General features: G+C 38.6%; 1 long non-coding RNA gene across 2 annotated transcripts in view; it reads right to left on the bottom strand.

Annotated features, from left to right (window-relative positions):
* LOC115285648 overlaps nucleotides 1-13,995 on the bottom strand; it is a 17,949-nt gene extending 3,954 nt beyond the window's left edge. The window contains exons 1-2 of one of the 2 annotated variants that reach the window (XR_003905624.1): nucleotides 13,924-13,995; nucleotides 969-1,063 (exon numbers count right to left, since the gene is read on the bottom strand). This is a non-coding gene — a long non-coding RNA (uncharacterized LOC115285648). Of the gene's footprint in view, nucleotides 1-968; nucleotides 1,064-13,890 lie in introns of both variants that reach the window. The other variant, XR_003905623.1, reaches the window with a different exon arrangement.

Here is a 13,995-nt window from a genome sequence, read left to right as displayed (position 1 = left end):
TCTGGCTTGCTTTACTTAGAATAATGGCCTCCAGACATATCCATGTTGCTTCAAGTAGCAGGATCTTCTTCTTTGTGAAGGCTGAATAATGTTCCATAATGTGTACATTCCACGTTTTTTTTTTATCCATTCTTCTTCACATGGACTTTTAGATTATTTCCACATCTTAGCTATTGTGAAAACTGTTCCATGAACATCAGACTACAGATATCTCCTTGAGTTACATATTTCAGTCTTTTGGATATATACATAGAGGTGGGATTGCTGGATCAAATGGTAATTCTATTTTTAAAATTTTCCGGAAATACTATATTGTCTACCAGAGTGGCTACACCGATTTACATTCTGAATAAGAGTGGACCAGAGTTCCTATTTCCCCACATCCTTGCTAACCTTTCTTATCCTTTGTGGGTTTTTCTGTAACAGTCATCCAAAGCAGTGTGAGGTGATATCTCACTCACTGTGGTTTTATTTGTATTTCCCTCAGTGATGTTCCTATTTTCATTAGTGATGGTGAGCATCTTTTTACGTACCTATTTGGCTATTTATATGTCCTCTTTGGGAAAATATCTTTTCAGTTTCCCTACCCACACTTTTTAATAGTTTGATGTGGTTTGGTTTGGTTTGGTTTGGTCTCTTCATATACTTTGGAGACTTCATAGAAAGGGTGATTTTGGAAGATACAAGAAATTTTCCTTTTCGACAACATAAATGGAGGGCATTTCAAGTTGGTCAACAGCATTTGTGAAGCATGCTTCCATATGTTTACAGTGATGGTGTGATGAAAAAGAAATAGAAAAATATGAACTGAAGGCATAGGTGGAGTCTAAATTCTAAGTGATGTCCAATATTATGTGCAGAGAGAGTTTTTGAGTACTTGAATGGAAATAGACAAACTTTCAGGAACCAAAATATGAAGATATGTCGGTGTTAGTATTAGTGTATCCTGAGGGCAATAGAGTACTCACTCCTGTTAAAATGCTGGACAGGCATGGTCAGATTCACATAAGTTAGATCACTTTGGCTTCCTTGGGTTATGAGTGTCTTTCAGATTAGCCAGAATCTAAAAAAAGAGTGGAATAAACTATTAAATGCACAAAGAGGACAATATCCAATTGCCTATGTGAACAGCTCAATAAATTAAAAATTTTGGTATCTAGGCATGATAGTATAAAATTTACAAACACAAAATATAAAGAAATCTTAACATCTTTGCAGATTAGCCTTCTACTAAAGGCTATAGAAATCCATATGTCAACTTCTTTGGTAACTTTTGATATTGTATGAAGTAGGATGGGGCTTTTAAGCTTGGAATGAATGGTTTTCAATATAGAAGCTTATGACCATTCAGCTATTAGGAAAATGCTAAAATAAATTATAAACAATTAGGGAAACTAAGAGCCATAAAATTTGCTTTTCATACACCATCTCCTAGTTAAATTCTTGATAATTTGTTTACATGAAATAAGCAAATGATCTCCCACTCAAAAAAAAGTAAAAACTGTTCATTTTATTATATGTGAAATAAGATGAGAATTGGGTAAATTAATACAAGTAGAGCCATTTTGAAATTGTTTAGGAGTTAGCAGTACAATCTACATATCTGTAGTTGTGGTCGTGGGGGTGGTGGTGGTAGGGGTGATTATGATGATGATGATGGGCCCAGTGATCTCTGGATCTAAAGCAGAAAAAGAATTCCAGGAATCTTATGGAGAAAACCGAGATCAGATTGAAAAACAAAAAAGAAATAAAGAATAAAACCAAAGCAATGATTACTGGCGGGGGTGGTAATTAGAAATTCCAGGAGTTTAAATCCCAGGTTAAACTGTTTGATTTTCTACAGTGGTGACTTCAAATACCTCTTTGATATTATATATGAAAGTTTTTTAATTGCCAGGCAAAGTATTGCTTATAAAACTATTATTAATTTCTAGTTTCCTTATATTTTGAGTAGAGAATATGAATTCTATAATATCAGATTTAATTATTAGTTTTAAATTATTGATATCATCTTTATTCTTTAATGTAGATCATGGGCACATGCGAAGAAACTTTTTTCTCATTGTAGGATAAGGAGTCCCTTCTATAGAAACAATCCTGTCTATTTTTCTGGATATAGTCTTCCATGTTTTTGTTGAATGTCATTGAAGCAGTCTGATGGATAAAAAGCTGACCTAGAAAATATGGAGCTAACAATGAACAGAGAACCCAATCGAAGACAGGAAGGGTTTGTGGTGACCAGTAGGTGGACATATATCTATTAATCCAAACTTTCCCATCTACCCTGCAGAACAATTTCCCAGCACAAAAACCCCTGGTATTAGTATTTAAGCTTCAGAGAACATATCTCTCAGTAAACCTTGCCAGCCAATGTTTATGTGGGAAATATCAGTATCTGTAACTCCAGAAATCAGTACAACATGAAAAAAAAAAATTACATGCAAGGAAAGGCTCAGATTCAATTACAAAGCCACAAATATTAACAAAGTGATAGGAGTTTTTGGAATTTTGTGGTACTAAGAATGGCCACATAATGCAGGGAAAGCAATGGTTTGCCAAGAATCACATTAGTTTCTTAAAAACCAAGAAGCAAAGTTTTAACTATTTTATGCCCTAACAAGATGGTTATTTATATAGTGACATTTTTAATGTGTTTTAGAATATGGGTTGGGGATTGTGACTGATTTAATACAGATTATCATATTCCCATTTAAAGTAATGGGAAGTAAGATCTGAATTTCTATTTTTACAAACTATATTTGATTCTCATAAATTGTTTTCTGACATTAAGCAGGGGTTGCCTTTATACTCCTAAGATCTGTAAGCATGTATGCTAGATCCATCAAAGATTTACTGTCTCTAAATATTACACTCTAATGAAGATCTTTGACATTTTCTTATACTTCTACTCAGTTGTTGTCCTGTGATTTTAGTTCCATTGAGTACTAAGTGGTCAGGGATAACTGTTTGTGTGACCAGTCAGGGAAGGGAAGGGAGGGGAAGGAAAGAAAAGACTTGGCCCTGGTTAACTTTAAAAATTTACGCACAGTTTTTACTCCCCTTAACATGATATGTTAAGCATTAGTCATTGTTATATAAATGATTATGATTTAAATGCATGCATTATATTTAGTTATATTTCATCAATTATTCAGGTACATGATTTACAGTTATAACTTGACACAGGCCATGGTTAAATTGCCATATCATTAAGATATTCTTTGATGGCATTAATCCAGGGACTCAGGAACACTAGCGTGGCCTGGACAAATTCTCCTGTTATTTAACTTCTTGGGGAATATATGCACAAAGAAGTCCAGCTAAGATTTCTCTTTGCCATGTAGTATTCCATTGTATAGATATACCACATCGTCCTGATCCATTCATCAGGTGATGGACATTTAGGCTCTCTCCATGATTTGGTTATTGTTGAAAGTGCCGCTATGAACATTGGGGTACATGTGCCCCTATGCATCAGCACTCCTGTATCCCTTGGGTAAGTCCCCAGCAGTGCTATTGCTGGGTCATAGGGGAGTTCTATTGATAATTTTTTGAGAACCCCCACGCTGTTTTCCAGAGCGGCTGTACCAGTTTACATGGCCACCAACAGTGTAGGAGGGTGCCAGTTTCTTCACATCCTCGCCAGCATCTATATTCTCTTGATTTATTCATTTTTAGCCACTCTGACTGGCGTGAGGTGGTATCTCAGTGTGGTTTCGATTTGTATTTGCCTGATGATGAGTGACGCTGAACATCGTTTCATGTGTCTGTTGGCCATATAGATTTTTCTAGCTCTTTCTATTCCACACACACAATTCAACTTAATTAATCATTTCATATATAGTAGGAGGTTCATTAAAAAAGAAATATTTCTATTTTCCATACATGGATGAAAAAGAAAACCAAGAAACCCAGATAGGATAAATTACCCTATACCTTCAGCTTCCCCTCGTGGTTCCAAGTTGGAAGCTACTAACTAAAGCACTAAGTGCTACTTAATTAACTAAGTACTACCACGCTATTTGTTACATGGAGAGATGGGTATTGGGTGTGATAGTAACGAACCCTCTAGATCAGAATTAATGTGCTCAGGTCCCTGTTGACATTATTGCCTTACTTTTATGGAAATTCCATAAAGGGACAGGAGTTCTCAAAGTATTATCAGTGTTCCTCCAGCTCCACTTTCAGCCGGGGATTCTGCCTAATGAGTGCTTCTTCCATTCCAATCACCACTTCCCAACTTACCATCCCCCAACCCCTCTCCCACAATATCATAGATGACAGGATTTACATTTCCTCAAGCCTTAACTTAGCCTTCTTCCTTAGGGATATAATACTAGACATTGTAATGTTTCTAGAAACAGACCTTATTAACCAGATACACTATAAACCAAATATTCTTATTATATAAATCCTGAATGTAGCTTAGCCTACCTTTTCAAGAGTGGCTGGGGGACAGAGTGGCAAACATAATCATATTCTGCAGAGGAGAATCCACAGCCTGATATCTGCCTTATCCATGTTTTGATAATCACAAATACAGTTTTAAGAACTATCCCTTTCCTTACTCTAACTAGATAAATAAACACTCAAAGCAAAAGGAATGCTGGAAAATATCCATGATAAATGAAATCTCAAGGTATCATTTAAAAATATGATGTAACATGGGTATTGGACCGCCAGTAAGGCCCAATCCGGAAAAGTGGAACAACTTGAAACATTTTTCTGGTGTCAACTCACCACCCCTTACACTAGATGCAAAGTGTAGTTAGTTCAGCCCATTACATTGAATGCCCCCTTTGTAAACCTTTCCATCAAACCATACGCAAGCCCCTCCTCCTTCCCGCAATCATTTTGGCATTGGGACTTGCTCAAGTGTGAGAGGTACTTTGGCACCATGAAACTGGCTCTGAATAAAATTAAGAACCCATGCAAATGTGTCTTTGAGCATTAAAATGTACAGTCTCACTTTGCTTTAGCTTCTGCAACACTTCTCCCATTATTCTTTACTTTTGCTAACTTCCAACTGAGAAAATAATCATGAGGTCCAAGTTTGGCCTAAATTGAAAGCAGAATGTGTAGATGGACAGATGTTATAAAAATGATTTGTATGTTTGAGGGAAGGTGAGAGCCACATGAATACTTGTGAAAGTTTCTATAACATTTGCCTTAACTTTGTGGGATCAATACTGATGAGAGCAGATTCAGGCACAACAAATTTCCATCTACCATATGCACCAGCGCTGGCTGCAAATACACTTTGGGAGTTTAGCCCATTTCTCTGGATTTCAGTGGGAAGCCAGAGGCCCCAGGAAATGGGTCCCTCCTGCCACAGCAGCCCAGCTAAGATACCAGGAGAAGCAGCAGCCTTCCAAGCCAGTGATGCTGTGGATACAACTTCTCCATCCTCAGGCTCACATCTCTTCCTCACGTGCATCTAGAAAGAATCCGGCAATTCACCCCAAGTTACCATTTAAAAAGAGAGGGACCCGCCAAGTTACAGGTGTTACACACACCATGTAACATTCCCCTTTGTTCCCCTAGGAGGAAAAACTTTGTGATTTCCTTTTTGAAGGAGGTTTTGGAGCACAATGAAAATACTCTTCAGATGAAAATATGAAATGAGAAGAATCATAACATTGGTGGAAGCATGAAGAATGATTGACCAAGAAAGGTGGACTTCCCAGGTGTACTCCCAAAAGCCTCATGAAAGCCAGGGTGTAATCAAGCTCTTACTCGCCATAAAAATCTATTTGTTAACAACTATGCTCTCGCCTCAGTGCATATACCACACATAGAAAATTGGAGGTTGGTCTTTTGCCTCAAATAAGTAGCAACATTCAGCCTGGAATTTTAGAAACCCTTGGGAAATTGTCATATAATTTCCTTGAAAACTCTTGGCAGAGAACAATGCGGACATCTGGGAGTCAGTGTCACCATAGACGATGGGAAAATAAATAAAACAATAGCGCCAGTAACTCTTGTTTTCAACAGTGACCAATTACTGCCCCCAGTACAACAGCCGTGCCTTTACTTTCTGCCTCTGTCTCTTCAGCATCTAATAAGGGCTTAAAGCTTGCACTCCTTGCTCAATGGCTGGGTCCACCCTGCTGCTGATCATACAGTCCTGTGGCAAAACTATCATGAGGCTTCAAACTTGCATGTCAGCAGCGTCTCATTGAAGCAAGAAAACAAGGATGTTTCTCTACATGGGAGGTGAGGATATGCGGAGGAGCACAGTGCAGTAGACAGTGGCTCGGAGCAGGGTGTTCCCATGAATGGAGCACTGCAGCAGAAGGACCCTTGTGTCAGCAGCGATGAGGCACAAATCTCTAACAAGCTGCCTGTTCCCAGCAACTGGTATAGGACGTGGACAGCAATGGTGGGCTTTTACACACTTGGGGAGCAGAGCCAGACCTTTCATCAGACACGCAATAGTGTGAGAGTCCAGCTCCAGCCCTGAATCAGAGGGAGTGAAATGTGCTCGTTTTTGTCTGTCTGCTCCTTTCTGGGGTTTCAGTGGTCAAGGCTGCCATGTAGCCTTGCTGTGGTGTGAAACATCCTGGGCTATGGAAGCAGGGCTTTGACAGCCAGAACACTGGCAACATGGGAAGTGCATTCACCCCACTGTGGGTCAACAGGTTATGATGAATGCATTTCCTTCTTCTCCTCTTTCCCCTCAGCCCAGAGCAAGCTTTTGACTTCTTAGAATACAGTAGCTGCAAGAGGACGAAGACCCACCCACCTGAGGGAACTCCTTTATGTGCCTGGCCTCAAGTGACTTGGTGGACTTACTGGGGTCAACTGGGAGAGAAGCAGATACAGGCTGTGCCACTCAGGGAGGAGCAGTTTGGCTTCATGAAAAGCCCTTTAGGGGACCTGGCACACTGTCAGTTAGTGAGAGTGATACATTCCACACTGTCAATGTTTACCTATTATTGAGATACTAGAGCCAAACACCATCATGAGAGACACCACTGATTGAGAGGACTGAAGAGAGAATGTTCACTGAGCTTCATGGATGAGTGAATGTATGCATGCCTGGTTCCCAGCATATCTTCCTACGTGGGTTAGTTCTGTGCTACTGTCAGTCCGGCCTCCCTCACAGGCCAGCATGAACCAAAGAGGCAGGAGATAAATCCCGGATTTACAGCTTATGGCATGTTGTTGAGCAGCACCCAATGTCTCTGTTCTCCAGTAACTTCTACTGAATTCTTGAACTAACGTAGATGCATTTCTGTATCTCAAAGTTGTACTGAAGAAGAAAACCAAAACGGGAGACATTACAATCCCAGACTTTAGCCTCTACTACAAAGCTGTCATCATCAAGACAGTATGGTATTGGCACAAAACAGACATATAGACCAATGGAATAGAATAGAGAATCCAGAACTGGGCCCACAAATGTACGGCCAATTAATTTTTGACAAAGCAGGAAAGAGTATCCGATGGAAAAAAGACTGCCTCTTTAGCAGGTGGTGCTGGGAGAACTGCAACATGCAGAAGAATTAAACTAGACCACTTTCCTCCACCATACACAAAAATTAACTCAAAATGGCTCAAGGACCTGAATGTGAGATAGGAAACCATCAAAACCCTTGAGGAGAAAGCAGGAAAAAACCTCCTTGGCCTCCACTGCAGCAATTTCCTACTTGACACATCCCCAATGGCAAGGGAAATGAAAGCAAAACTGAACTATTGGGACCTCATCAAGATAAAAAGCTTCTGCAATGCAAAGGAAACAATCAAGAAAACTAATAGGCAACCGACAGAATGGGAAAAGATAGTTGCAAATGACATCAGATGAAGGGCTCGAATCCAAAATATACAAGGAACTCACCAAACTTCACACCCACAAAACAAATAACCCAGTGAAGAAATGGGCAGAAGACATAAACAGACACTTCTCCAAAGAGGACATCCAGATGGTCTACAGACACATAAAACGATGCTCAACATCACTCATCATCAGGGAAACACAAATCAAAACCACACTGAGATACCACCTCACGCCAGTCAGAGTGGCTAAAATGAACAAATCAAGAGATACCACCTCACGCCAGTCAGAGTGGCTAAAATGAACAAATTAAGAGACTATAGATGCTGGCGAGGGTGTGGAGAGACGGGCACCTTCCTACACTGTTGGTGGGAATATAAACTGGTGCAGCCGCTCTGGAAAACAGTGTGGAGGTTCCTCAAAAAACTATCCATAGAACTCCCTTATGACCCAGCAATAGCACTGCTAGGGATTTATCCAAGAGATACAGAGGCGCCCCTGTGTTTTAACACACCCTCCAAGTGACACTGATGCATTTCAAAGTTTGGGAACCATTGTAACTAGGGAGTTAATAATTGCCTTGGCAGGGGCATAATGAGGAATGCGAATGTTTCAGGTGTGCATTACCTGACTAATTGTAAGGACCTATTAAACTGATTTCCCACCATGCTTGAAAGAATATTAAGTGCTAGCTCCCTGAGTTGCTGAGTGGGGTAAAGGATGGGAGGTGAAGTATCAAAATGAGTGAGATGGGTTGACAATGCCAAAAGCTTTCATTCCCTCTCCGCCTGCCTGTGTAAGGACTCAGGTCTGATTCAGGCTTCCCCTGCACTTAATGGCCAAGGTGCCAGCTTCTCCGTATCATTGGCCAATGGAAGGGTGCACATTGCCGAGGGAAGGAGGGACAACTCTTTTGGCACTCAATCAGGAGAAACCAGCTAACACCTTTGACCTTTCTAGAGGCGGGCCTAAAGATGGAGGCTAGTCACGCCCTACGTGAGGGTCTTAGTCACGCCCTACATGAGGGTCCTGGGCCCACTCTGTGATTGGTCAATACTCTAAATGTTGTAATTGGCTCCCACTACTGCCAGTATTGATAGGGGGTAGGGAATGGATCGCTGTGCCTGTGTCATCATTTCCTGTAACATCCCCTTCCTAAAAAAGCCCCTCCACCACCATGTATGGGGCTCTCTCCACGTGGCCAGTGGGTTGGTGGAGTCTGTGAGCCTGAGCTTAAGTCCATAATAAAGCCCTTTGCTTTTGCATGTGTGACTCGGTCTCCCTGGTAGTCTCTGGTTTCTTTTGGGGGTGATATTGGAAACTTGGGCATAACACCTGCTCTATCTGTTGGCCTGGATATTAATCTCTCCAGTACTGATGAAACTTCGGCAATGATCCCAGTGGCATTCTTCTAATAAAAATTCATTCATTATTCTTCCATGATTTTTTTTCTCCATTGGTGGTCTTGAGAGAAGTTGACAAACACATTTTTAATGACTAATCTTCACAAATATGGCATTATCGTGCTTTCCATATATTACTTCAATAACCCACTGACACTTGGCTGACTTTTCACAGTTCTTAACATCACATAAATTTGCATTCAACCAAAAATGAGATTGCTGATGTAATAGTTATTTTAGCATTATAAATAATCTGAAAGCTGAATCATTATGTCATGTGATAGAAACGGAATTATATGCTGCACTAGAATCTATAAAAGAACAAAATTTGCCCTTGTGTACAAAGCATTCCTCCATATGACCATAATCTTCAAGGAAAATAAGGAAACAGTGATTGACTAAACAAACTTCTATTTCAAGAAAAAAATTTTTATTTACTTCAGATAAATTTTGAGCAAGTGGAATATGTCCAGGATAATACAGAAATTGATCCTGGTGGTCTTGCATTGGAAACTCCATCTAAACATCATGAAACTAATGAATATGAAAGCATAAATTGTGTTTTTTTGTTTTTTCTTTTTTTTAATGTTTTTTTTTTTTTTTGAAAAGGTGAGAGTCAGAGCATGAGTCGGGGAGACACAGAATCTGAAGCAGGCTCCAGGCTCTGAGCTGTCAGCACAGAGCCTGACATAGGGCTTGAACTCATCATGATCTAAGCTGAAGCTGGATGCTTAACCAACTAAGCCACCCATTTTAGGGTAAAATGCCAAATGTGAAAGTGTCACCTTTGGGCACAAAAGAGATTCCAGGAGGAAGGAAACATCACCCCTTCATATCCAGGCCATGAGCCTGCAGAAGACGAGCAAGCAACAGTTTTTACCATTTTACCCTAGATGGCTGAAAAGAAAGATTGAATTGAATTGAATCGAATTGAATTGAATGAATTGAAGACAATTGATTTATCCATTGAATTCTTTCCAGAGTTACTTTTCTATTACAAATAAAATTTAGCTTCCAGAAACTCACTCACACCACAGATGCTATGTTCTTCTATTTATCTTTACTTGCACAAATGCCCAATGTTTCTTCACCATAGCTTTATAAGTCTTGAATCTTATCTAGTCTCCAATTTTATTCTAATTCATCAAGATTGTCTTGGCTATCCTTGGCACTCTTAATTCCTATAAAATTTTAGAATTGGTATATTAATTTTCAAAAAATTCCTGGTGTGATTTTTATTACAATTGCACCTATATATTTTGGACAGCTTAGTCCATAATTTTTCTTTTTATATAACATCTTTGTCAAGTGTATCATTAAAACTCTGTTGAGATTTCCTTTGTCGTTCAGCATATGATCAATTTTAGTAAATATTCCACATACACTGGAGAATGTTACTCTATGGTTGCTGGATATAGTGTTCTATGTGTAAGTGTTTAAACATGTGGTTTGAATATTCTATGTTATTACTGATTTTTGTGTTTGTTCCACCATTTACTGGGAGAGATGTTTTTAAAATCTCCATTCATGATTTTTGGATTTAATTTTAGCTTTGCTAGCTATTGCTTCATATGTTTTAAGGCAAATTTAAATTATTATATCTCCTTATTAAATATTTGCTTTTATTATTATAATGTATTTTTGCATGTTTGTATGTATACAAATCTTTACATCTTTACCTCTTGCGGTAGTTTTTGTCTTAAAGTCTATTTTGTCGAATACTTTCACAGCTACCTCACCATCCTTTGTGTGCTATATGTTTAATTCCTATTTCTCTATCCTTTAACTTATATAACCTATGTTCTCACAATCAGGTGTGTCTCTCTTGAGCAGCATATAGCTCAGTCTATTTATTTTTTATTTAATCTGATGGTCTTCTTTTAAATTGGGTATTCAGGGCTGCCTGGGTGGCTCAGTCGGTTAAGCCTCCAGCTTCGGCCTAGGTCAGATCTGACGTTCGTGGGTTCGAGCCCCGCATCAGGCTCTGTGCTGACAGCTAGTTCAGAGCCTGGAGCCTGCTTCAGATTCTGTGTCTCCTTCTCTCTCTGCCCCTCCCCCTCTCATGCTCTGTCTCTCTCTGTATCAAAAATAAATAAAACATTTAAAAAAAATTAAAAAAAATAAATTGGGTATTCAGCCTATTTTCATTAATCTATTACTATAAATTTAAGTTAATACCTACTATCTTACTATTTGTTTCATACTTATCTCTTTTGTGCTCCTTTCCTTTTTAAAAATATTTATGCACTTTTGGGGCGCCTGGGTGGCTCAGTCAGTTGAGCATCTGGCTTCAGTTCAGGTCATTTTCTCACTTCGGTGGATTTAAGCCCCACATGGGGCTTTGTGCAGACAGCTCAGAGCCTAGAGCCTACTTTGGATTCTGTGTCTCCCTCTCTCTTTGCCCCTCCCCTGCTCATGCTCTGTCTCTATCAAAAATAAAAAGTTAAAAAGAAGTATTTATGCAATTTCAAATAGAATTTTTATTCATTCATTCATAAAGTACATATTTTGAAGTTCCAAAACATAGCTATAGTTTTTTTTTTATATTTTTATCAGTGGAAGCATACATTATGGGTCTTTTGTGGTGGCTTTTTCATTCAACACTATGTTTGTGATTTTTACCAATGTTACTTCCTGAAAGTGTGTTTTGCTCAGTATTTCTGCTTGAATATACTACAATTTCCTTTTTTCATCCTTTTCTTTAAGGCATTTATGTCACTACAAGTTTGGAGCTTTTACAATTAGTTCTACAAATACATTTCTGAGATATATATACATATATATTTATGTATATGTATAACATTTTATCTAAAATTTGCTGCCTAATATATATATATATATATATGAGTATATATATATATATATATATATACTCATTTTTACAAAACTGCTGGACCATAGGGAAAATATGTAAAATGTGCTCAACTTCAGTAGATTTCAAATTTACACTTCCAGCAATGGGGTTCTAGTATTCCCATTGACACTTGGCACTGTCTGAATTTTGCATTTTAGCCGTTCTGGTTTCTGTGAAATATTATTGTGTTGTGGTTTTAATTTATATTTCCATGGTATATAAATAACCAAACATTTTAATATAATGTCAGCCTTTTGTGTAATCTCTTTTTGTGAAGAAATTTTTGCTCAGTTTTCTTTTATTTCACTGTCATTTCCTTACTGTTTTGTACATTTATCAGATTAAAAATAGCTTCACCCAGACTGTGGCTTGCCTTTTCAATGTCCTAATGCTCTCTTCCAATAAATAGAGGTACTTAATATTGCTGGTAAAAACCCACAATGGCAAACTAGTCTTGGTCAAGTAGTTTTATACCTCCTCCAAAGATAACATATTTGGCCATATTTTCTTTTCCATGATTGTTATACCATTTACATATAGATCTGCAACCCATCTTTCAGATTTCTTTACTTTTCTTCTCCTCTTTGAACTTTTATTTTTGGTATGATATAAAGTAAGGGTCAAGTTATATTTTCTCCATTTGAATACCTACTTGATGCAACACCATTTACATTCATTGAAAAGACTATCACTGCCCTATTTCATCAGACTGTTATCTTTGTCATGGATCTGGTGATGTATATTTTATTAATAACTCAATAAGTTAGAGTAAGACAAACACTGTATGATCTCATTTGTAGATTAAATCTAAAAATACCTAATTCATAGAAACAGGTAGTGAAATGGTGGTTATCAGGGGCTGAGGGGTGGGGGAAATGGGGAGACGTTGGCCAAAGGGTACAAACTTTAAATTATGAAATGAGTAAGTTCTGAGCATCTAAGTTATTGCATGGTGACTATAGTTAACAATACTGCATTGCACACTTGAAAATTGACATGAGAGTAGAGATTTAATATGCTTAGCGTAACAACAACAACGTGGTAATCATATAAAGTGAAGGATGTGTCAGTTAACCTTACTGTGGTAAACACTTCATAATATATGTGTGTACCAAATCATCACTTGTACACCTTCAGCTTACACAATGCGTATGTCAATTATATCACAACAAAGGTGTAAATAAACTGAATATTGAGCTTCAGAAAGTTTTTTAGAAATTACATTAAATCTTTTCATAACTTTTGAAAAAGTGCATAAGATTTGCATCATTCCTCCTTTAAATGGTACTGAGATGTACCATAAGAAATCCTGTGTCACTGAAAAATAGGATAGAACTTAAGAGTATAGAAGGCACCATGTAGTGGAAGCCCATAAAGTTGCAGACATGAATATTGTGGTTAGAGGGTCAATGGGAGAGCAGTGGAAAGAGGATCCATACACCCAGATGCTGAAGTTCCTAGAACTGCCTGAATCCTAGAATCACTCTTCACCTTCAGTGTCCATAGGACCAGGCCTATTGTGACTCCTGTTTCAAGACTTTAGTGAATGAGATGCCACTCATGAAATAAAACCCCCTCAATAACCATGATTGATAGGATTTCCATTCTTTCAAAACAGAGTCAAACTAAGATGGGCATGAGGAGAAAGCAGAGCGGACCCCACCCAGCTGGATGTATCTTCCCCCAGGAGTAGACTTGATGTACCAAGAAGAGGCACACTGCCAGCAGAAGCCAGCCCTCTGAGGATGCAGCACATGCTCACGCTGGCAGTATGCCGCTCAAATCAATCTGAGCATTGGCTTCCCCACGATGCCAGCACTGGCCACTGTCCCTCCCTGCTTTGTGAGTGGTCTCACCTCCCAACGAAGAAAAAAGATGCTAATAGATACCTCCACCCAAGGTTGAGCAGTCCAGTCACATTAGGAGGCTGAAGAATTCCAATTTATCTCCTCTGCTTCTTG

The sequence above is a fragment of the Suricata suricatta genome, chromosome 2 (assembly GCF_006229205.1).
Source record: "Suricata suricatta isolate VVHF042 chromosome 2, meerkat_22Aug2017_6uvM2_HiC, whole genome shotgun sequence".
NCBI classification, from domain to species: Eukaryota; Metazoa; Chordata; class Mammalia; order Carnivora; family Herpestidae; genus Suricata; species Suricata suricatta.
Note: the sequence above shows the minus strand (reverse complement) of the source record. Positions and strands in the feature narration are given on the sequence as shown.